The following is a 25757-nucleotide window of genomic DNA, read 5'->3' as shown; positions in this document are numbered from 1 at the left end:
GGACATGATGTAGTTTTAATGACAGGAAACGCATGGCTTCCAAATGAATAAATTCCATCACTAGCTGCCACAATGTGTGCTAATTATTTCCTTTGATAAATGAAAAGCTATAAACGGCTGGGGATAGATGCAGGCGGGTTACAGTTATGGACTGATGATTGGCATTTACAGACTATTCATATAAATCTGAAAATCCAAGTTGAAGAATAAAATCTTCTACAGATTTTCACATAAATCTGAAAATTCAAGTACAAACCGTACTTTTCCATTGTACGGAATCTTCCAACTCTCTACTCAATGGATATGTAGGTATTTTACTTAAAGTGAACGATAGCTGACAATAAACTGATGACACAAACAATTGTATTAATCCTACTACTCCTAAAAATGACTTATTTTTTAAGTATGTCATGGTTTTCTTCTATATTTAAACATTTGCAAAATAGGTTGGATATTTTACTGTCTCTTATCAGTGGCAGCCTATTAAGTGTCCCAAAGTTAGAAAAAGGTCAATAGTTCATGTATTTTATCTTTCCCTGCTCTCAGAAGTTGTATTCTGCCAGGAAGACTTTGATGACTGTAATTTGCTTATCAGTGATGTTTACTATATCAAGGTACCTACAAGACAGAAGCAGTCACTTCTATGCCTAGAAATGAGCTCTTTCAGGCAACAAAATAAAACAAGTGAAACAGCCTGGTTATTTAATATGTTTTGCACTGTACATACACATGTTTATCTCAACAAGTCACATATTGCCTCGGATATACTTTAATGATCAGGGCCAATACTGAGAGCAAGGATCATATGTCCAAATACCACTAGTGTAAATATCTAAGCTTATGATAACTATATAAGCTTATGATTGAAGAAGACCTACTAAGAAATTGTAAAAGCTGCCATTAATGACTTAAGTCTAATAAATACTAGGCACCTGGCTGCAGGTCCGGAGCTACCATAGGAAAAAATGGGCAATTGCCCTAGGGCCCCAGAGCCCTCCCCATCTTAACTGTTTCTCCCCAGGGACTCTGCAGAGTCTGTTAAGTTGGAAGGTGATTGGAGGAGGGTCAGCAGCCAGCTCAGGGGCCCAGGAGGGACGTTTGAGTGCAACAAAGGGCCTCTAATGACGCTTTTTGGTTGGGGGAGTCTGTTGGGGGGCCCCCAGGCTAATTTTGCCCTAGGGCCCAATTGTTACTTGAACCGACCCTGACTGGCTGTCACACTTATCTTCTGGATTTAATAATTTCAATCACACACCTGCGGCAATCATACAGCAACTTTTGTCAAAGCGAAGTCATGTGACCTGCATGCTTTTTCAGGATCTGTAACTGTTGCTTAGACGTAATATTATGGACAGAATATTTCTGGCAGTTTTTTTGAGAATTTTTGAGAACAAGATCTGAGGTGAAAGTTTTCATGATAAAGAAATGTTTACTAAAGCCAGGCCTATTCTCAGCCCTTCTCTTGTAATGAAGTAAACTTAGATTTTGGAAACACAAGATTTTTTCTTGTCTTGGCTATGACTAAGGAGCGAGTGTGAGGCTCCGATATGCGTGAGCTAATATGTTGTCCAGCCTATTTATGCTTAAATAAAGATCAGACTTTTATACGCCAGTGAAGCGGATCTTCCTTTTTTTACAGTATTCAAGGGGTTCTGGCTGCCCGTGATCCTGCTCTTGGCTGACTTGGTGGGGTGGTGAGCGGTGTACTTCTCTTTGTAACAAGATTTTTTTGTAAGCTTAGTCCCAGTTTTTGAGGAAGGGGAAAAGGAAATAGAGATGACCCGAACAGTTCGCCGGCGAACTTCCGGGATTCGCGATTGTGGAGAACCGCAAACTTTTCCGGAATTTCGATTCGCCCCCATAGTGCATCATTAGGGTCAACTTTGATCCTCTACATCACAGTCAGCAGCCACATTGTAGCCAATCAGGCTACACTCCCTCCTGGAGCCCCATCCCCCCCCCCCCTTATAAAAGGCAGGCAGCATCAGGCATTGGACTCACTCGTGTGCCTGCAGTAATTAGAGAAGGGAGAGCGGCTGCTGCTGCTGCAAAGAGAGCTATGAGAAAGCTTAGTTAGGCTCTTGTAGGCTTGTTAGCTTGCTCCTTGCTGATTCTTATTGCTAAAAAAAGCACCCCTCAACAGCTCTTTTGAGAGCTAATCTTGTTCTTGTGATCTATTTTTGTGTGTATGTGTGTATGTGTGTATATGTGTGTGTGTGTGTGTGTGTGTGTGTGTGTGTGTGTGTGTGTGTGTCCCACAGACACTTGTGTTGCATAGACAGCCTTGGTAATTCCTACTGTGCCACTGCCAGGCCCAGCACATTCAGTGACTACCTGTGCGTGTGACAGGCTGCTGCACATTTGTAATCCCAATCACTGCACCTGGTCACTGTTCAGTACACCTACCTATACCTACATGAGCGCACGCATAGTTAATACCACCAGTCATTGCACCTATTCACGGTACCTGTGTGTGTGTGTGTGTGTGTGAGACAGGCAGCTGCACATTTGTAATCCCAATCACTGCACCTGTTCACTGTTCAGTGCACCTACCTACCTATACCTACGTGAACGCATGCATTGTTAATACCTCCAGTCATTGCACCTGTTCAGGGTACCTGCCTGTGTGTGTGTGACAGGCAGCTGCATATTTGTAATCCCAATCACTGTACCTGTTCACTGTTCAGTGCACCTACCTACCTACGTGATCGCACGCAGTTTTATATACCACTACCAGTCGCTGCACCTGTTCACGGTACCTGTGTGTGTGATGTGACAGCTGCACATTTGTAATATCAATCCAACAATATCCTGCGCTTTGATTATTAATCTGATATGTACCCTTCATGGAGGGGAGCCAAGAGTGGTTAAACTACGCTACCAACACCAAACAATTCCAAGCTTGTCTACTATACATAATCTTCTTTATTACAAAACTGCCATAACAAAGTTACCCCTGAACCCCTTTAAAACAGAGCAAATTTGGGGTTAACCAACTTATACTGTTGCACAGCCGGCTGTGTCATTCACACCGGACACTGCACACACATACAATAGGCAGTCTGTTTTTACTCCCGGGAATTTTCAAACCAGCTAGCTGTCAGCAAGCTAAACATTAAAGAGACTCCGTAACAAAAATTGCATCCTGTTTTTTTATCATCCTACAAGTTCCAAAAGCTATTCTAATGTGTTCTGGCTTACTGCAGCACTTTGTACTATCACAGTCTCTGTAATAAATCAATGTATCTTTCCCTTGTCAGACTTGTCAGCCTGTGTCTGGAAGGCTGCCAAGTTCTTCAGTGTTGTGGTTCTGCTATGCACTCCCCCCTCAGGGGGGAAAGAAACACACAAATGATCTCTTGAGATTCAAAAGGAATGCTGTATACAGCCTGCTTGTGTATGGATGTATTTTCTATGTGTGGACATACTGTACATCAACCTACTTCCTGTTTTGGTGGCCATTTTGTTTGTTTATAAACAAACTTTTTAAAACTGTTTTTAACCACTTTTAATGCGGCGGGGAGCGGCGAAATTGTGACAGAGGGTAATAGGAGATGTCCCTTAACGCACTGGTATGTTTACTTTTGTGCGATTTTAACAATACAGATTCTCTTTAAAGTACTCCAAATGGCCAAAAACTCGCTATGTATACAGACCAAGACCCGCGTAGGCACAACTACCTTACAAAGGCACATGATTACAAAGCACAAACTGCAATGGGATGACCACCTTGGAAAAGCAGCACACAAAAGCAAAGCCACACACTGCAGTGGAAGATACTAGGCCACAATTATTTCTCAAAAAAGACGATACCTAAACTGTACCATGATGTTGAAAGGCAAGTGGTGACATCTCTGGCACACAGCGTTGGGTCAAGGGTCCATCTGACCACGAATGCCTGGTCTGCAAAGCACGCTCAGGCCTGCCTGAAGACTAAGTCAGTCCCCACACACAGCATCTCTGCCTGCACTCCGTGTGACTGCCTTCTCCGCCACCACCAACAGGGTCCACCAGGACTCCAGGCAAATTCCTGAATTTTTAATGCCGCTGTTAGCAGCGGCCGCTATAATAATTTTTCTGGTGCGTGTACATGCCTGCCTAATTTTTTTGTCTGCACTGCAGCTGCAACAACAAAACAAAAGGCATGTACATGTGTCAATTCCCCTTCGTGATCGTACCTTGCCGCGGTGAAGGGGCTTGCGTATCACATTGAAACAATGACTGACGGCTGTATGAGTGTTTCGGGGGGGGGGGGGGGGGCACACCCAAGATGATAAGGTTGTTGCTTCATTGTGGACAGACCAAATTCGATCAGCTGGACAGTCACTGTTCTGTCATTGAGCTACCTCAGCCCGGCGACCATATGGGCTTGAAAACCGGCATGGCCTGCACTCTGGCCATGGTGTGCACCAGTCCAGCATGGCCATCACTACACAAACAGCTGTTTGCGGTGCGTTACACAGTGAGTTTGGTCTGTCAGTGTGAAGCAGTACACTAATTACACTACCTGATTGATGTATACACATGCAAGATGTTTTAAAGCACTTTAGGCCTCCAATTTAGCATGCAATGTGATTTCTGCCCTTAAAATGCTGCTTTGTGTCAAATCCACATTTTTCCCCGGGACTTTTGGCATCTGTCCCACTCATTCATGCAAAAACTCAGATGTTAGACCTCTGGAAAAATATTTTCCATCACTTTTGTGGCCAGCATAAATGTTTCTAGTTTTCAAAGTTCACCTCCCCATTGAAGTCTATTGCGGTTCACAAAAGTTTGAATGTTCGCGAACGTTTGCGGAAGTTCGTGAACGCGGTTCGCGAACCAAAAATTTGAGGTTCGGGCCATTTCTAAAGGGAAAGTGTAGGGGATTGGAAACATAAATAGTGTTCCAGTAATCATATTGACTACTTATTAAAAAGTCAATAAACTATAAGGCCTCCTTCATGTGTTCAGCTGCAGGCTGTCAGCTGCTCCCTGGTGCACTGGCCTATCTGAGCCCAGCAGCAGCCATACTCAGATGTGTGCAGGTGGTTTCTTGCTTAAAGATTGCATGTCAAGCACTGGCACAGAGTTACACATACTGCCATTCAGCTGCATTCAATTGAAAGGTGCTGCTCACTGGCCGGCAGACTGGAGGCTGGACTACCTGGCAACTCTGCAGTTCAGCTGTCTGTGTTAAATGACTGTTATTAACTGGATTTAATCTCAAAAGAGCTAAAGCTAAATACTCACCACCCGACGGAGGAAGATGGATCCAGCAACATCTTCCTGAGGATGAGCATTCCAGGATCCATCTTCCAGCCAAAGGGTATGCGCGACGTCACTTGATGTTACACGAGCCACCATCGCTACATGTCGTTAACTTGATCACACTCCTGTACCCACATCACGAGATCACGGAAAGAAATGTTCGTCGCCCAAAAAAATCACCAGTCATCAGGAAAATCATGTGTGGTGGGTATGGGACTTAAGATACTCAAAGTTATTGAAGTTAAATATGACTGTTTTTAGTAATGCAGATTTCTGATGGGTGCTAAGTCTCACAGCACCAAGTGTGTTTTAATTATTATTTTCAGTGTTTGATGGGCTTACCAAGGGCTCCAAAATAGACTGTTGCTGTAACGATTGGTGTCAGCACGCAGAGAGAATCTGATTATTGGTGATCTGCAGTATCACCAAGAATGCAGATATATACCTGATTATTGATGATCTGCAACATCACCGATAATACAGATATATTGCTAACCTCTGGACACCTATAAGTATGTGAGTGTTTGGTGTAACAGTAGTACTTTGAGTAATGCACCTTCTGAGCAGGTGATAATAGGCAGTAAAGAAATACTGCTCTTGAGGGCACAGGAACCTTCCAGCAGCCTGAGACTCTCCAAGGGGTGGAGTCAGGCTGGAGAAAGGAAGGACCAGAGAGTGAGTGACACCTGAAGGTGGATGTCACTATCTGATCTGGAGACTATCTCTTAAGAGGATAGATAGCTCTCGAGGTCAGGCACGCCTGGTCGGCAACACACGGACAGATAAAGTACAAAGACAGAAGGCTGATTCGGTATCCAAGGCAAGCAGGGTCTGGCAACGGAATATCAGATATGCGAGGTACCGAATCAGAGATCAAAGAGATAGTCAGGAAAGCAGTAAGTCATAACAGATATCAACAATGCCTAGTCTGGGTGTGAGGTCCTTGGTCTCTACACCCTGGAGCTACTCTGATGAATAACAGATAGATAACGCAAGTTCCCTAGTCTGGGTGTGAGGTCTGTGGTCTCTACACCCTGGAACTAGTCTGAAGAATAAAAGATAGATAACACAAGTTCCCTAGTCTGGGTGTGAGGTCCGTGGTCTCTACACCCTGGAACTAGTCTAAGCATAAACAGAATAACAGTACAAGTAATCTGGCTCAGTGTGAATTCCCAGGTCCACCTGGTTCAAACACACTGTTGGATCTGACTAAGGTCTGAGTGCTTCCACGTAGTGTTCGCAACGGCTGACAACTTGAGACTGGCCAGCAGTAACTATATATATGAAGTAGTGCTCTTCAGCACCACCCCTAATTGATCAACCAATAGTAAGCTGTTCTGGAGTCAGCTGATCGGTGTGATCAGCTGATCTCTCCTTGCCCAGTATAAGAGTTCTGCCTCTCAGCGCGCGCATATTCCTAAGCCTGTGTGCACTAACAGACTCAGCCACACCAGACACACGCTGCCGCGTGCAAACCGCCGCGCTGGACGTGGAACCAGCCGCCTTACTGTTGTTACATGCGGCGGCTTTTCTGCGTTCTGCTCTGTTACCAGACGCACGCTTCCGCGTGCAAACCACCGCATTGAACGCGGAATCAGCCGCCTCCTTAGCAGCACACACGGCGGCTTTTACGCGTTCTCTCACAGTATCCCCCCGAGGAGTGGACTCCGGACATCTCCTGCCCGGCTTTTCAGGATGCAAGCTATGGAACTCCTCTGCGTGCATGCGACATTCTAGCACCCAAGTCCTCTCCTCAATGCCATACCCCTTCCAGTGCACTAAATACTGCATGGAGCTCTGCACAAGCCAGGAGTCTAGAATCTTCTCAATTTCATACTCAGGTTGGTCATCAATCAACACGGGGGGGGGGGGGGGCGGAATCCACGTGCACTGCCGGCTTGAGCAAGGACACATGGAACGATCTCACACCTCGCATGCTGGTAGGGAGATCAATGGCATAAGTGACATCATTGATTTTCCTGGTCACTGGAAATGGACCCACAAATCTGGGACTTAACTTGGGAGACAGTTGCTTCAGAGCCAAATGTCGTGTGGACACCCAGACCAAGTCTCCTGGAAGGAATTCCCACTCTATGGAACGTCTCTTATCAGCCTGTTTCTTCTGACTCTGAAAAGCCCTCCTCAAATTTCTTTCTACCATTCCCCAAATCTGCTTTAAGGAATTCTGTCAATCCTCCAGGGCTGGAAATGAAGTGGCAGCCACTGGTATTGGGGTGAACTTAGGTGACCTTCCTGTCACCACCTGGAATGGGGGAAAACCTGATGAGGAGCTTTTTAAATTGTTTTGTGCAAATTCTGCAAATGACAGGAATTTGACCCAGTCGGTTTGAACATCTGCCACATAACACCTCAGAAACTGTTCCAGAGACTGATTGGTTCTCTCGGTCTGGCCATTGGTCTGTGGGTGGTAGCCTGATGAAAAAGATAGCTCCATGTCTAACTGATGGCAGAATGCCCTCCAAAACTTAAAAACAAATTGGACTCCCCGATCTGACACTATATTTTCCGGAATACCACGCAGCCGTAAAATATGTTGGATGAAGAGATCGTCCAACTCCTGGGCTGAGGGCAGTCCTTTTAGGGGGACAAAATGGGCCATCTTGCTGAATCGATCGACTACCACCCAAATGACCGTCATGCCCTCAGACCTGGGGAGTTCGCCCACAAAATCCATGGACAGATGGGTCCATGGCTCACTCGGGACTGGCAATGGTTGCAATGTCCCAACAGGTGCCTGACGGGAGGGTTTGCTCCTAGCACACGCTGCACATTCTCTTACATACTCTTTGCAGTCAGTTGCCAATGACGGCCACCAGGCACATCTCGCAATGAGGTCCTGAGTTCTGGTGGCCCCGGGATGCCCAGCATTCTTGTGGGAATGGAACAACTGCAGTATTTGTAGACGAAAAGGCAATGATACAAACATGACCCCTTCAGGTTTCCCCTCTGGTACATCCTGTTGGAACGGACCCATCATTTCTGTCCAGTCCCTCCAGGTCTCAGTGGCGGCCAGAACAATCTTTCTGAGGAAGAATGGTTTCTGGGTCTGAGGGCTGTGCTGTCTCGGGCTCAAAACATCTGGACAAGGCATCAGCTTTGATGTTCTTACTACCAGGGGTATACGTGATTATAAATCTGAATCTCGAGAAAAATAATGACCACCGGGCCTGTCGGGGGCTAAGTCTCTTTGCGCCCTCAATGTACTCCAAATTCTTGTGGTCAGTATAGACAGTAATGGTATGTTCTGCACCCTCTAGCCAATGTCGCCATTCCTCGAAGGCCAACTTAATGGCTAGAAGTTCCCTATTGCCTATATCGTTGTTCTTCTCTGCGGGTGAAAACCTACGTGAAAAATAGGCACAGAGGTGTAATTTTCCCTGCAACCCAGAACGCTGAGACAGCACAGCCCCTACCCCTAACTCAGAGGCATCTACCTCCACAATAAAGGGGAAAGTGGTGTCGACATGTCTCAAAATGGGTGCAGTACAGAACAATTTCTTCACAGTGGAGAAAGCAGCATGGGCCTCAGGGGACCAGTGATGAGTATCTGCCCCTTTCTTTGCGAGACTGGTGAGAGGTGAGGTCACCGTAGAGTACCCCTTTATGAATCTCCTATAGTAGTTGGTGAACCCCAGGTACCTCTGGAGAGCCTTCAGTCCCACAGGTTGGGGCCACTCCAAAACAGCTGAAACTTTTCCAGGGTCCATAGAGAGGCCAGAGGTTGAAATTATGTACCCCAGAAAGGCAACAGAGGTCACTTCGAAAATGCATTTCTCCAGTTTAGCGTACAGCATATTTTGTCTCAACTTCCGTAACACAAACTTAACATGCTCTCAGTGCTCAGAGAGGTTGGACGAGAAGATTAATATGTCGTCTAAATATACTAAGACGAATCTGCCCAATACTTCTCTAAAGACTTCATTAATCAGCTCTTGAAAGACGGCCGGGGCATTACACAACCCCGAAGGGCATCACCAGGTACTCGTAGTGCCCGTCGGGCGTGTTAAAGGCCGTCTTCCATTCATCACCATCCCTGATCCACACAAGGTTGTAAGCACCCCTCAAATCCAGTTTCAAGAAAATCTTAGCATTGGTGACTTGAGTAAATAAATCATCTATTAAAGGCAAAGGATAGCGATTTTTTACTGTAATTTTATTTAAGCCCCGATAATCAATGCATGGACGGAGGCCTCCATCCTTCTTTTTCACAAAAAAGAACCCTGCCCCTGCCGGGGACCGAGAAGGGCAGATAAAACCTTTAGCTAAGTTCTCTCGGATGTATTCCTGCATGGCCAATTTCTCTGGCCCAGATAAATTATAGAGATGACCTCTAGGGGGCATACAACCAGACCTGAGATCAATGGGGCAATCAAAAGGACGGTGTGGAGGAAGTTTATCTGCTGACTTGGGACAAAACACGTCCACAAATTCTGAATACTGATCTGGCAATCCCTCCATGTGAATCTTGGTTTTACCAAAGGTTACTTTCGCTAGACAATGATGATAGCAATGGGCAGACCAGCTAGTTAGCTGACCCGTAGCCCAATTGATCTGAGGTGAGTGAATTTGTAACCATGGCATGCCAAGAATGATCGTGGAGGTTGCCATTCGTAACACAAAAAATGGTAAACTTTCTTTATGCAACACCCCTATTGTGACCTCTAAGTCCGGGGTCTGAGAGAGAGGGTGGTTACTCTGCAGGGGGGAATCATCCACTGCAGTGACTCGAATCTGTTGTTTTAGTGGGGAGATCGGAATCCCCAATTTCTTAGCAAATTCATAATCCATAAAATTAGCTGCTGAGCCAGAATCTATGAAGGCCTCAGTAGTCTCTGTCTTATCCTGCCAGGATATAGTACAAGGGAGAAGAAAACGTTTATCATCTAGAGGTAATGACTGCGCGCCTAGGGTATTACCTGCCAGGATATAGTACAAGGGAGAAGAAAACGTTTATCATCTAGAGGTAATAACTGCGTGCCTAGGGTATTACCTCCGACTACACCTAGGCGGCAGCATTTCCCGATGCACTTTATGACCCCCCTCTGCACAGTATAGACAGAGCTGCTCTGCTTCTCTGCGTCTCCGTTCCACCTGAGACAATCTCGACCGATCAATCTGCATTGGTTCCGGCGGAGGTGAAGCAGGAGGAGATGGAACAGAAGGAGATGCTGCGTAGGACAAGTATCTCACATTGTTCCTACCCCGGGTCTGTCTTTGGTATCGTAGACGACGATCAATTCTGATGACCGATGAAATGGCCTCATCGATGGATTTGGGCTCAGGATGACCCAGCATTAGATCAGAAACTGCGTCTGACAACCCTGATAAGAAACAGTCTAAAAGGGCGAATGAGTCCCATCTAGCTGACACTGCCCACTTTCTAAACTCCGCAGCATAGTTTTCTGCCAGTCCTTTGCCCTGCTGTAACAACTTGAGCTTCCGCTCAGCGGTAGAGGCAATGTCCGGGTCATCGTAAATTATAGCCATTGCTTTGAAAAATTCCTCCACCGAGGTCAGGGCCATATCCCCCGTGGGAAGACTATATGCCCAAGTCTGGGAATCCCCTGACAATAGAGTCTTAATAAAGGTTACTCTCTGTGCTACGGTTCCTGATGAATTAGGCCTTAACTCAAAGTATGATAACACTCTGTTTCTAAAATTCCAGAAGTCAGATCTGTGACCAGAAAACTTTTCAGGTACAGACATGCGTATGTCTGTGCTAGGAGGAGATCGCACGGTATCCACAGCCGTCTGATAAACTTGTACAGTCCCAGACAAAGTGTTGATTTGAGTCTGGTGACTGTCCAGCACTCGGGTGTAATTTTCCACCGTAGTGGTGAGTGCATCGAGATGGCTGCGGAGTGCGTCCATTTGGGTTTGGTCTGCCATTCTGTAACGATTGGTGTCAGCACGCAGAGAGAATCTGATTATTGGTGATCTGCAGTATTACCAAGAATGCAGATATATACTTGATTATTGATGATCTGCAGAATCACCGATAATACAGATATATTGCTAACCTCTGGACACCTATAAGTATGTGAGTGTTTGGTGTAACAGTAGTACTTTGAGTAATGCACCTGCTGAGCAGGTGATCATAGGCAGTAAAGGAATACTGCTCTTGAGGGCACAGGAACCTTCCAGCAGCCTGAGACTCTCCGAGGGGTGGAGTCAGGCTGGAGATAGGAAGGACCAGAGAGTGAGTGACACCTGAAGGTGGATGTCACTATCTGATCTGGAGACTATCTCTTAAGAGGAGAGATAGCTCTGGAGGTCGGGCACGCCTGGTCGGCAACACACGGACAGATAAAGTACAAAGACAGAAGGCTGATTTGGTATCCAAGGCAAGCAGGGTCTGGCAACGGAATATCAGATATGCGAGGTACCGAATCAGAGATCAAAGGGATAGTCAGGAAAGCAGTAAGTCATAACAGATATCAACAATGCCTAGTCTGGGTGTGAGGTCCTTGGTCTCTACACCCTGGAGCTAGTCTGATGAATAACAGATAGATAACGCAAGTTCCCTAGTCTGGGTGTGAGGTCCGTGGTCTCTACACCCTGGAACTAGTCTGAAGTATAACAGATGGATAACACAAGTTCCCTAGTCTGGGTGTGAGGTCCGTGGTCTCTACACCCTGGTACTAGTCTGAAGTATAACAGATGGATAACACAAGTTCCCTAGTCTGGGTATGAGGTCCATGGTCTCTACACCCTGGAACTAGTCTGAAGCATAACAGATGGATAACACAAGCTCCCTAGTCTGGGTGTGAGGTCCATGGTCTCTACACCCTGGAACTAGTCTGAAGAATAACAGATGGATAACACAAGTTCCCTAGTCTGGGTGTGAGGTCCGTGGTCTCTACACCCTGGAACTAGTCTGAAAAATAACAGATAGATAACACAAGTTCCCTAGTCTGGGTGTGAGGTCCATGGTCTCTAAACCCTGGAACTAGTCTAAGCATAAACAGAATAACAGTACAAGTAATCTGGCTCAGTGTGAATTCCCAGGTCCACCTGGTTCAAACACACTGTTGGATCTGACTAAGGTCTGAGTGCTTCCACGTAGTGTTCGCAACGGCAGACAACTTGAGACTGGCCAGCAGTCTATATATGAAGTAGTTCTCTCCGGCACCACCCCTAATTGATCAACCAATAGTAAGTTGTTCTGGAGTCAGCTGATCGGCGTGATCAGCTGATCTCTCCTTGCCCAGTATAAGAGTTCTGCCTCTCAGCACGCGCGCGCGCATATTCCTAAGCCTGTGTGCACTAACAGACTCAGCCACACCAGACACACGCTGCCGCGTACAAACCGCCGCGCTGGACGCGGAACCAGCCGCCTTGCTGTTGTTACATGCGGCGGCTTTTCCGCGTTCTGCCCTGTTACCAGACGCACGCTTCCGCGTGCAAACCGCCGCATTGGACGCGGAATCAGCCGCCTCCTTAGCAGCACACGCGTTGGCTTTTACGCGTTCTCTCACAGTTGCTATTATAGATTTTGCTTGTTTGCTCTTGCTTGATTTACCCTATGTGAATGTACAGGTTCATATATTTAATAATTGGCTGTATTCTGGTCATACCTGCCTCTTCTATGTGCATTGCTATGGTTTCAATCACCTTTTCTACTATATGATCTACTATATCAGTGCTGTCCAACTTCATGGGCATGGAGCGCCATTGTTTTTTCAGACCTCATGGTGGAGGGCCGAAGGTTCTTGCTGGAGCCCCCCCGCAGTAAAAAAAATGCAATTAAAGGACAATTAGATTGGCAGCACTTTCCACAAAATGCAATGCAATTGGCAGCAGATCCCCACAAAATGCAATTCAAGAGGTCATTGAAGCTGTGTGGCGCGCGCAGCACGCTGAAAAACAAGGGTTCCGTTTTGCGTAGAGCGGCGCGCCGAAAAATGGGTGTGGCCATGGACCAGAATGTGGGTGTGGCCATGGGTGGAGACAAATTTACATGAAGTTAGCAATGTGGGACATTATATCAGGACAGTGGTGGCGAACCTTTTGGAGGCAGAGTGCCCAAACTGCAACCCAAAAGTCACTTTATCGCAAAGTGGCAACAGCAATTTAAACTACATACAAACGTTTTAACTCATACATGAACATTATGGAAAATCCAAGTTGAAAATAAACTGTGAAGATAAACAATTTCATCCATCCCGCTCCTGAAAAATGTATTCTTTTTTTTAGAACCTCCCAGTTTTATTTTCCGTTTTCAAAAGCTAAAAAAGTAGGTTTAATGCTATTGTCTCATATGATGATGATTCAGCTTTTCTCATAGTCTCGCAGTTAGCAATCATGAGGCCCCCAACAAATCATGAGGACCCCAACAAGATACATTCAGCAATCATGATGCCCCCAACAAGACAAATTTAGCAATCATGAGGCCCCCAACAAATCATGAGGCTCCCAACAAGACACATTCAGCAATCTTGAGGCCCCCAACAAGACAAATTCAGCAATCATGATGCCCCCAACAAATCATGAGACACCCAAGAAGACAAATTCAGCAATCATGAGGCACATAAATAGACAGCATTTCACATAAATAGGCAGAATGCCCCCTTAATATGGTAGACACCTCTCACCTGGCTTTTACATTCTCCTCTACTGGCTGCTGTGCCTGGCTATACTGTTTTTGGCTGGATTGGGGATAATGTGTGGGCTGAAAGGCCTTGCGGTGATGCTTTGGCCGGGCTGGCGGTGATGCTGTGGTGTGGCCAGCTGAGGTAGTGACAGGTGCCCCCCAGTTAGATAGTGACAGGTGTCCCCCCAGCTGAGGTAGTGACAGGTGCCTCCCAGTTAGTGACAGGTGTCCCCCAGCTGAGGTAGTGACAGGTGCCCCCCAGTTAGATAGTGACAGGTGCCTCCCCAGTTGAGGTAGTGACAGGTTTCCCCCCAGCTGAGGTAGTGACAGGTGCCCCCCAGTTAGATAGTGACAGGTGCCTCCCCAGTTGAGGTAGTGACAGGTGTCCCCCCAGCTGAGGTAGTGACAAGTGCCCCCCAGTTAGATAGTGACAGGTGTCCCCCCAGCTGAGGTAGTGACAGGTGCCCCCCAGTTAGATAGTGACAGGTGCCCCCCAAGTTAGATAGTGACAGGTGCCCCCAAGTTAGATAGTGACAGGTGCCCCCCAGCTGAGGTAGTGACAGGTGCCCCCCAAGTTAGATAGTGACAGGTGCCCCCCAGCTGAGGTAGTGACAGGTGCCCCCCCCCCAAGTTAGATAGTGACAGGTGCCCCCCCCCCAAGTTAGATAGTGACAGGTGCCCCCCAAGTTAGGTAGTGACAGGTACCCCCCAGCTAGATAGTGACAGGTGCCCCCCAAGTTAGATAGTGACAGGTGCCCCCCAGTTAGATAGTGACAGGTGCCCCCCAGTTAGATAGTGACAGGTGCCCCCCAAGTTAGATAGTGACAGGTGCCCCCAAGTTATATAGTGACAGGTGCCCCCTAGCTAGATAGTGACAGGTGCCCCCCAAGTTAGATTGCGAGGTGTCCAGTCCCCGTTACCTTTCATCAGCGCTGTCCTCTCCCGTGTCCCCGCTGGCGCTGCCTCAGCTCAGACCTCACAGATCGCGGCGACTGAAGAGAGCAGAGAGCGCATAGCACCCGCGCGGAGGAACTTCACATGCGGAAGTGACTAATGATGTCATGTCCGCATGTGAAGTACTCCGTGTATGCGGGTACTACACATGCGCACTCTGCTCTCTTCAGTCGCCGCGATCTGTGAGGTCTGAGCTGAGGCAGCGCCAGCGCCAGCGGGGACACGGGAAAGTGCACGATATGAGGTTGCAGGCATGGCGCCTATAGCGGAAGCCATGCCTGCAACTCAGGGAGACGAGCGGGCCGCAGCTGGAGGCCTGGCGGGCCGGATGCGGCCCGCGGGCCGCCAGTTGGACAGCACTGTACTATATGATCCCACTAATTTTTTTGATCAAATGTAGTAAATGGTGCTTTCTAGAGATATATTTGCTGTCAGCTTGTAAAGTTTATCCATATAGCCTTTGTGATCTTTTTATAATTATCAATGTTATTGGCATTTTTACACAGGTATGATTTTGAGTAAGTTAAAGTGGAATATAACCCAGTATTTCTTCTTTGCTCTAAAAGATTATTTACAGCATATATTATACTAACACAATGTTTTGTTTTTTTTAGTAAAACAGCATTTAAAGGGTTACATCACAGGACTGACTTTTTCTCCTGCAGGGGCTGCCGCATCCCAACTGGTGATTAGCTTATCTTTTGTATACATTCTTTACTTGACACATTCAAGTAAACATTCTCTGGCTGTGCAGAAACTTATGCTAATGAGTCTTGGAGTGAACCACAGGTCAGAAATCACTGATGGCTGCATTTAAAACCGAATTACAACAGTTATGAATAAAATGCACCAGCAACTTTCAAAGAAAATAAACTGAACTTTGGGAAGTTATAATTTATAAATTAATTATAATACTTGTGCACAAAAGCAAATATGATAATTGTATGGGTTATAAAAAGTGGGAAAACACATTTTTGTTGAATATTTTGTCAGAGTTTTAAACCGCTTTAAGTATGCTGTAGATGTATGTGCATGCCCTTACTAAGTCTTCTTTTTTAATGCATTCTTCATCACTTGACACTTATTATTTATTTATAGTGTGCTGACTCCTTCCACAGTGCTTTGCAGAGTACATATTTGCAGAAACTGTTGTATAGTATTGTGTTGTGAAGCAGTGTTATATTGCCCACAAAAAAAGAAATATTGTCACTAACTGTCCCTCAGAGAGACTCACAATCTAACACCTACCATAGTTCATCATAGGTTTAGGGGGAAGGCATTAACTTCTTTGTATGTTTTTTGGGATGGCAGAGGAAATCAGGGTGCCTGGAGGAAACCCACACAGACACAGAGAGAACATACAAACTCCATGCAGAGAGTACCCAGGGTGGAATTAGAACCAGGGACCCAGCGCTGCAAGGCAAGAGTGCTAACCACAAAAAACACCACCCTGTTCTAATGTTTTCTAGCACTGGATTCCCTTTCATTCTTTTCTGAAATACTGCTACCATGGCTTACCATTTGCTACCACCTGTTCCTTTTACTTGGGAGCTGCTTCTCTCTAATTTCAAGCCAATCATACATATTTTGTTGTTATTGCAATTCTTACTACTGTTTTAAATGACTCGTTTTTCCTCTACACTGATGCTAGACTTACTGTAAGTTTGATTCTGCACTCCACGCATATTAACACTGGCATTCGAATAAAAGCATTCCCTTGAATGCCCCCTGAAATTAAAAAATATCAAATGGGGGGTAAAACAGCATTTTTCTCTTGACCTCGGTTATTGCAAGCCCTCCAGCAATCCTACTTTCCACTACACTGTACTTATCCCTTGTTTTTAAGTCACTGTTTTTACTGTTGACCCATACTATGCAGGAAGTACACCATCCTGATGTACAAGGCCTTCAAACACACTACAATAGCTTTTGGAAGTAATAATGATCTGAAGCTTGTGATTTTATTTACATCTTTGTGATGATGATCTTGTAAAGTTTTCAAATACTGAAATATTTTTGTGGTTTACATTTATGCATCTAGGATGTAGCTTCTATCCATATTTTTTATTTACTAAAAATTATCCAATTTAAAGTCCCATTTAGGCCTTATCTTGTGATTTCAGAGATGTGGTGTGTGAATGTGGGACATAATTCTTATCAAAATATATTTAAAGCGGAATATAACCCTGCATTTCAACTTTGCTCTAAAACATTATTTACAGTATATTATATGCAACCAGCATTTTTTTTTTACTAGACCAGCATTGGAAGGGTTACACAGTGCTTTAAAGTTCCTGGAGATTTCTGCAGACCCATCCGAAGCTGCCATAGATACATTTTGTTTACATAAATGTATCTAAGTGTTGAATGGGACTCACTCTCTCTGACTGAGAAGGAGCTGGAGGACAGCCAAACAGTGTGTAACATTTCTCAATAGATACATTTAACTAAATAGAATGTAACAATCTGAACTTCTGCATATCTCTCCACGAAAATTTAAACCTCTGTGTTTAACCCTTCCAATGCTGGTCTAGTAAAAAAAAAAATGCTTTTTGCATATAATATGCTGTAAATAATGTTTTAGAGCAAAGTTGAAATGCAGGGTTATATTCCGCTTTAATTCTTAGAAATTTCAAGAGACCGAACGCTAATGCTAAATGCTAGAGCAGATATATAAGCAATAGTAGGGTAAACTTAAACTTCTTGGTGCAATGTTTATTCCAAAGCCAAAAAATACAAGCAATGAGCACAATGCAGGATCTTGCCTGATGACTACTTCTTGTTAGCAAACCATTTCTCTAATAGAATAATTATTACTCAAAAAAATGTATGCAGTGCCCAGCAATTACTTGCCACATTGGCCCTTATTCAATTCACTTTTTCACCTGAGTTTTCTCCCAGTTGATATTTTCACACCTTATTAATGCCTTTCAGCTACCAGCAAGCAATAAAATACCCAGAATAAAATGTACAGCTACTTTTTGGCACTTTTACTATTGCAGAGCAGTATTGCTTGCAAATTTTCGCCAAAGTCCTTTTCACATTGAAAATGCCATTTTCATTTTAACGTTTTTTTCCACGAAAATACCCTATTTTTTTTTTTTGTTTGCGCCCAAATAGTGAATTAAAAAAAAAAACAAGTGCCATATTTTCAACTAAATAGCAATTTATGAAAACAACCGCTATATTCGAAATGTGCTTTGCACAAAAATTTATAGGAAGGTATTTCTTCTCTTCCCATTTTATGCCCATGTTAGGCCTTACAGAAAGCAACAAACAAATGCTAAACTACATTTTCGCTTTTTTGGCGAAAATTAAAGCGAAAAACGGTAAATTATTCTAGCATATTTTTGCTTGTCGAAAATAAAATTGTACCTATTTTCGAGAAAATATTGGCATTTTCGCTCATCACTGTTGCAGAGTGCTGAATAGTTATTTTTAACAGAAGATGAAAGTGAATTTGATCGGGCCCATAGTTTTTTATATTCTGCTTTGAATAATTTTTCTGCGCTCTGAAATTGAAAAAGTATCAAAAAGTGGGTGAAAAAGCACCGTCTGAGTATTTTCGTGTTTGCTGTTAGCTGAAAGGCATTTTATTAGTGTGAAAATATCACCTAGGAGAAAGCTTAAGTGAAAAAGTGTATTGAATAAGGGCCATTTACACCTATGGGATTAATCTGGATGAATTAATTATTATTTTTATTATATGATTTGGAACTCACACCTATGTGATGTGGCAACTTACGCACATCAAAACAGATCACGATAAAGATCCCATTAAAGTTAGTGTTACATAAATTGAAAAAGCAAGTTTTGGTTTCCCTTGCGAAATGTGAAAATTGCTTAATGTGACACACATTGTTTGCTGTCTTATTAGTGCGTGGCTTGGAAACACATGGAAGCACATGGTTCTCCTTAAATGTTTTCAGAAGTTGGAGTGAGGAGGAGTAGAGAGAGAGCACAGATGTTGAATGGGAAGTTTCCATGTATTTATATTGGTCTAACAAATGGTAAGCTTAGAAATATTGATGTTTAGTTCTAAGCATGGCAGGTGTTACGGGACTACAGTACAAATTGTCATTGCAGGTGAAGAAAAAACCCCAAGTCCCGTAAAACATTGTATATTTTAGGCAAGAAGCGAAAAGCTGTCTGCTGACCCAATATAGGAATTTTTTGTCATATTGTTCTACAAATGAGGTGAAAGTAAGTTTATATTACACTATAGCACAATGCTTTTTCAGTCACAGGAAACATTTTGATTTATGGGGGAACATTTTTTTTAACTAAATAGACACATCCATGGTGAACCACAGTTCAGCAGAAACAGCTGTAGAACATTCTAAGCTGCCAACTTTTTACTGCAATAAAAATAAACTCAGAAAGCTGAGAACTGCGGCCGCTGCAGGATTACTTCTATTGCATATGCTAAACAGTGTACACCTGAAGGGGTACATGTGATTACTCTGCAACTATCTCCGGCCGTTTCATATGTATACAACTGTATGCAATAAGAATTGTATTCGATGACAGTCAAGTAAGCAGTAATGAGCAAACAAATTTACTAAAATTGAACTCCAACTATTTTTATTAGTTTTTATTTCACCTTGTAAAGAAAAAAGGTTAGAATATCTGCCAGTTTGTTGTTGTCATTTGCCATAATTGGAGGGATTTGCAACCACATTTTGCCCCCATGAAAGCTGGTTCTGGGATAGAGTGGGGAATCCCTAAAACTGAGCAAGACCAGCATGATAGAGCTGTAAACAGCAACTGGCCCCTCTTAGGGCTCGTACACATGCCCATTGGATGTTGCCCATCAGGGATCAGGAGCTGATCCCTTTGAAGGATATCCCTGGGCCATGTTAGCTCTGTAGCTGACGACGCTGTGTTGCTATGCATGGGGGGTGTTGGTTGATTGAGGGACGATGAGCGGCATATGTTTGAAGTCACACGGAGGGTGGGGAGCATCCCAAGCAATGGGATCAGCAGGGGTGTTGGCGTTGCTAGGGTTGGGTAGATCTGTCCGGCGGATCCCTCGCAGGTTGGGCATCGGAGATCGCCGGGTGCCGTACACATGCCTGATTGTTGGCTGAGGCAGTCATTATCAGCCACATCAGGCATGTGTACAAGGCTTAACTGTGCTGGAAAATAAATAAACAAATAAAAAGTGGAACTCTCCTTTGTTCATTGTATATTGACCCTGTTACTAAAATATTATGAATCGATCTATTTATAAATCTGCCTATTATGGTACTTTTGGGGTGAAAAACAGAGGACAATGCATTAGAAGAAGGATGTATCAGTGCTATCTTGGGAATGTGATTAATGGCTGGCACTTGAATTTTGTATAGTAGTAATTTTGCAGTAAAATTCATAATTATGATTCAAAAACATAATGCAAAATTTCAAACTATTTCAAAATGAATTTTGCGCATAATGAGAAGGCATACGTTTGAAATGACTCATAATTCTGCAAACTATTCATCAATGCAAAATTGTGTTTTCTCATGCTCATTGATTTTAATGCATTTGGTGAAAACATATATTCCCATTATTGCAAAACTTTCCACACATATATTCACCTGTACAAAAAATGCGTAAGTGGATTCTGTGTATGTACAGTAATTACCTGCGAAATTGAAAATACAATCAAAATCATATTGTGAAAATTCATGAAAGCAAACTTACCTATTATAATCAACACCATTAACCTGTTAACAGACACAAACGAGTGATCTCACTTTAAGATAATTCACTGCTTTTGTCTTCAGCCGGCAGAACTTGTGCTGTAAATTCTTTGCTTGCTTGGATCTCTCCTACCGGGCAGAAAACATAGAAAAGATATGAAAACAAAAGTCCTCTTTTATTGTCTCACACTGACCCCTAGTGACAAGTGGCCATAAATACACCTTACAGCAGTGCTAATTAGAAGCTAGGAAACCTAACACAAAAGAATACAAAAATATGCTATAATAAATTGACCTGGAGTACTTGCTAGCTTCTAAATAAATTGGCTGCTAAAGGGCTAAAGTATTATTTAGGAAAATTGCTGTAATAAAAGGAATATGGAGGCAGCAGTAACAGCAACAGCGCCGACACAACCTATAAGGAACAGTGAGTTTCTTAATTATGTACATACATATCTGCTTTGTCAACTGGTACATATAAGACAAGTAATCTATGGGTCTTTCTTCCATTCTGAGGCTGTTAACTTATGAACTGGAGCCAAGTCTTCAGTTATCCTGAACATGCCATGTCTATGAGGGTGCCCCGAAGCCAGACCTCCCTGCTCTCAGCGGTCACGGAGGAGATCCTGATCGGCTGTGAGCTGCCCAGCACCTGGCTCCATGCTGCGTCCACAGAGGGCCTGATGCCGCCAACCCACCAGCCGCTATGTGCGGTCTAGCCGCTCCACAGTTTCAGTGCGTGGGGGCACGCGTTGTCCGCAACCTGGGATCGAAGAGGCTGCCCGTCCCAAGCATCCAGGGAGCTGGATCCCCTCCACCACGTGGGCTGCTGTTGCCTAGGAGGCCAGACGCCGGAACGGGGCACGTGGAACACGCGTGAGCAGAGGAGGCCTGATCTCTGCCGCTACTCCAGCTGCCATGGGAACGTGGCCGCTTCTCCACCGCGACCACAGAGGGCCTGATGCTGCCGCTCGCAGTGCTCTACTCCGATGGCAGCCACAGAGGAGGAGATGTCGCTCCTCCAGACGATGCTGCGGCTGCCTGATGCGCCCTGTTCGCCATCATCGGCTACAGTTAGGAGGGCTGAGGGGGACGCCATCGGCTATTCAGCCTTGCATGGCTTTTCCAGCATCAGCTGACGCTGCAGCCAACGTGGGCCGGACCTCTGCATCGGGACACCACCGCCGCTGCTACCAGGGAGGGCAGGGAGCCACCTGGGGCACGGGCAGGTCCGCCCCAGCCCTCCGTGCAGGCTGCAGATGGAGCTGGGGCCAGATCCCTGCGGATGCTCCGATGATGTGATCCTCTGTGTCCCCCCCCCCCCCCCCCCCCCGCTGGTCGCTGCTGCCCAGATGAGCCGAGGTGGCCAGGACCATGACCACCACCACCATCTGGTCTTCTAGTGGACCCGGCCCTCCATCGCTGAACTTGCTGGGGTGATCCCCGGCTGCCAGATCCAGCTCCACTGGCCTTCTTAACTGCATGGAACTGTGCGACCGCCTGCTCCACTTTGGGCCAGCCACCCCAGTTCCCACATGGGTCAGCAAGGCTGCTCCAGCGTCTTGTGCTGACATCTGAAGGTCCTTCCACACTAAGGTTGACGCCGAACCTAGCAGCCCTAGACCCGCCACAAGCTAGTCATCAGGGACATTATCCGGCCAGGTGTACACTGCAATTCCAAGGGGTCTCATGCTCACTGCCTTTTCACCTTCTGTCTCTTTTAGCTTTTCTTCTATCCCTTTCCCCTCTCTCTCTCTCTCTCTCTCTCTCTTTCTCTCTCTCGGGATAGACTGGGGGACATCTGATTCAAAGTATCGCTGCAGAAGCGTATTGAGTGCCTAGACGGCAGCGGATTTCCCCCTTGTCCTTTTCCATGGGTCCATCTTTCTACAGGCTCCTCTAACCATGCCTTACACTCTATAATCTATGCCTATATAAGCTTTGAACCTACTGTAGGTATCTATTGTATGTATTTGCAGACACTGTATGTATCTACTGTATATCAAATGTACCTACTGTATGATAAATGTACTTTGTACCATCACCGACCCTGTTGTGCCAAAATCAATTCCGGGTACAACTCACGTTGTACTTGGCGAAATAAATGCATTCTGATTCTGATTCTAATGCCTTATGAAGATGTGCTACTCCTTGGTTTTATGTCATGGGAAGAGGCACCAACCTAGTCATCTTCTGGGAAGGACCAACTATTCTTGATAGAAGGGACTTACAGGAGATTACCACAAATATTAGATAGTTCTCAGATCAGATGTAAAAGATTCTTGAAGCTTTCCTCCTGAAACAAATGGACCAGTCTCATTGCAGAGGCAGAATGCCCTTGATGCTCTGTTACAAGGTCAATAATAAAAAAAAATTAAATATACTAGGTAGCTAGATCACCATCAAAGATTAAATATATTAGGTAGCTAGATCAGCAGATAGCAACTGCTGGTTGTATCTAATGTTCCTGAGTGACCACAAAAATGGAAAGTGGAGTCCTTTCACACCATATGGAATTTGATAGCTTGACACTACCTGCTGTCTTTTGCAGTACCCATTGGATTATGGGTATGACCACTGAATCTGTTATTATAAAAACTGCAGATATTCAGTTGTAGACTTACTTACTTACTTACTTACTTAAATGTGCAATGTTTGGTAGGAATTTGACATAATCCCATACATGAACAGAGCAATGGAAAGAGAAGTCAGTGCCAGAGCTATCAGTCAGTGTATGCCAGGGAAGCAATGAGAAAACAGCAGGAAGCTCTGCAAATCAAATCTGGAAGAAATTCAGAAGAAGATCAGAAGAAAAGCAGAAGATAACAATATTGGAAAATATATTTGCATTAAATACTTTGAAAACCTGTGTGTTTATTTCATTAAAATATTTTTTCACGGTACCCATTTACCTGAGCTGAAGTTGCAGTTTTAGTCAGTCCCAATTAAAGGCATGATAAGATAGCACTATAAGACACCCACAGTATTTTCTCTGCCTCCTTTTTGAAGCCCAGAACGCTACAGAGCAGTCTCTTCTCCTTAACCACTTGAGGACCTAGCCTTTACCCCCCCTTAAGGACCAGCGCTGTTTTTTCAGATCTGTGCTGGGTGGGCTCTACAGCCCCCAGCACAGATCAAATGACAGGCAGAGCGACCAGACCGCCCCCCTTTTTTCCCCACTAGGGGGATGATGTGCTGGGGGAGTCTGATCGCTCCTGCATGCTGTGGGTGGCGGGGGGCACCTCAAAGCCCCCTCCACCGCAGGATTCCCCCTCTCCCTCTCCTCCCTCCCTTCCCCGAGAGATCGGAGGCTGCACAGGAACGGATCTGTCCTGTGCAGCCTCTAACAGGCTCCCCGCTGTCATGTGACAGCGATCCCCGGCCGCTGATTGGCCGGGGATCGCTGATCTACTACAACGCTGCTACTGTAGCAGCGTTGTAAAAATGTAAACAAAGTGGATTATTTCCGCTTGTATTTACATTTAGCCTGCGAGCTGCGATCGGCGGCCCGCAGGCTATTCACGGAGTCCCCCGCCGTGAAATGATAGGAAACAGCCGCTCGCGTGAGCGCCTGTTTCCTGATTAATTAGCCTGCAGCCGGCGACGCAGATCTGCGTCGCTGGTCCTGCAGCTGCCACTTTGCAGACGCGCGGTATGAGTGCGCGGTCGGCAAGTGGTTAACATTGGGGCAAGGAGGGGAGAATCTGCCACCACCTCTTGCCAGGTGCCCTGCAATTAAAAATTCTGTCTTGAAATTTTGATGACATGACCAAAGGCACTAGTGAAGTGAACTGAAAACTTGACTTACACAATAAACAGTAATGTTTACAGAAAAAAAAAATTACCTTACAAAAACAAACAAATTTTCAGTTTGGCCCTGCCCCCCTTTTTCCTTGGCCACAAAAAAAAACTATTACAAACCATTCAGATGTGATTAAAATCATCACACAGTAAAACTTATGAGCAACCAGCATCAGCCAACAGAAAAATAACATATGCTGACACAGTTGTAACTGAAGAATGATGTTATTACAATAATAATTGTGAGTTCCAAGCCATTAAAGTGAGTCTTTTTTTCAAGTACTGTTTGTGAATCTGTGGTTGATAACTGAATTACATTATCCCCACTGTTTGATTTGCAAGAGGGAAGGCAAAGTCTTAATTTACTTGAGAAGATTGCAGTGTACAACACAGGACAATAGTAAAGATAGTAATAGTAATAGTAAAGTTAAACTTTGGGCCCGTGGTTGCCCATAGTATAGAAGGGAGGAAAATGGGGGAGCAGGAAGAGTCTCGTACTCATTGCCCTGCACTATGTAGCCTGACAGGATGGCACAAGCTGAGTGACAGCCAGGAGACAGTCTCCCAGGTCACACAAACGCACTTGTATGGGCTGAGGGGGGGGGGGGGAGCTGAGCTGCAGATTGTAACTTAAATTCACCACCACACTGGCCCTCATTGTTATAAGAAAAAAACCCTCCTTTCTCCCCCCTCTGCTAGTTCATACCTGCATGCTAACCAGGTGGTGCCTCATTTTTATGACACAGCATTCACAGTTTTGTTGTTTACATATATTCATACAGTATATATCCATATACTTATCAATACTATACTAATCAATACTAAACAATAAAACTATTGGCAGGTGAAGTGAATCTGGAAGCTGTAGCAGGTATAGTAAAAGAAAAAAGAAACCGCAGGGACACCGGAGCCCTTATGGTGTATTATCTTCAGATAAATTACTTAAAAATAAGAGTAATAATACTCACAAGTGTGGTTTGCTGCAGAGGCAAGCACTCAATTGAGCATGTGGGGAAAGCCCGTCCCCACCTGGTCTTTTTTATGGGTGGTCGCTGCTCCTTCGGAAAAACTTCACTCCTTATTTGTCATAAAGGACCCCACTGGGTGGGGTGGCACAAGAGGGTATCAAGAAAAGTAGGAGGCGCCCTTGTAGCGTATAAAGGAATAATTAGGGTGCTGGGACAGTATAAACGAAAATCAGTTTTGGCGCCCAGGATTTTGTTTATACTGTCCTAGCACCCTAATTTGACCTGAGGAAGCGGTTTGAACCGCGAAATGCGTTGTCTGAAGTGCTAATGTCAATAAAACAACCTTATTCCTTTATTAAGTGAAGTCTCCTTATAGGAAAACTCTCTTACATAATTATACACACAAAGTGAACATAGAATACACTACAAGGGCACCTCCTACTTTCCTCGATACCCTCAGGTGAATAACACTGATGATAATCTCAT

At 44.8% G+C, this 25757-nt stretch overlaps 1 long non-coding RNA gene across 2 annotated transcripts; it reads left to right on the top strand.

The window, feature by feature from the left end:
- Positions 1–5210: 5210 nt before the first annotated feature.
- Positions 5211–23331, top strand: LOC137546549 (uncharacterized). Of its 2 annotated transcripts, XR_011026287.1 has the most exons (4): positions 5211–5454; positions 15433–15503; positions 18696–18828; positions 23165–23331. It is a non-coding gene; the product is annotated as an uncharacterized lncRNA (long non-coding RNA). The 2 variants fall into 2 exon arrangements; XR_011026285.1 differs by lacking the exon at positions 15433–15503.
- The last annotated feature ends 2426 nt before the right edge of the window (positions 23332–25757 follow it).

The sequence above is a fragment of the Hyperolius riggenbachi genome, chromosome 1, assembly GCF_040937935.1.
Source record: "Hyperolius riggenbachi isolate aHypRig1 chromosome 1, aHypRig1.pri, whole genome shotgun sequence".
Taxonomy (NCBI): domain Eukaryota; kingdom Metazoa; phylum Chordata; class Amphibia; order Anura; family Hyperoliidae; genus Hyperolius; species Hyperolius riggenbachi.
The sequence above is the reverse complement of the archived record's forward strand: the minus strand, read 5'-3'. Positions and strand labels throughout refer to the sequence as shown.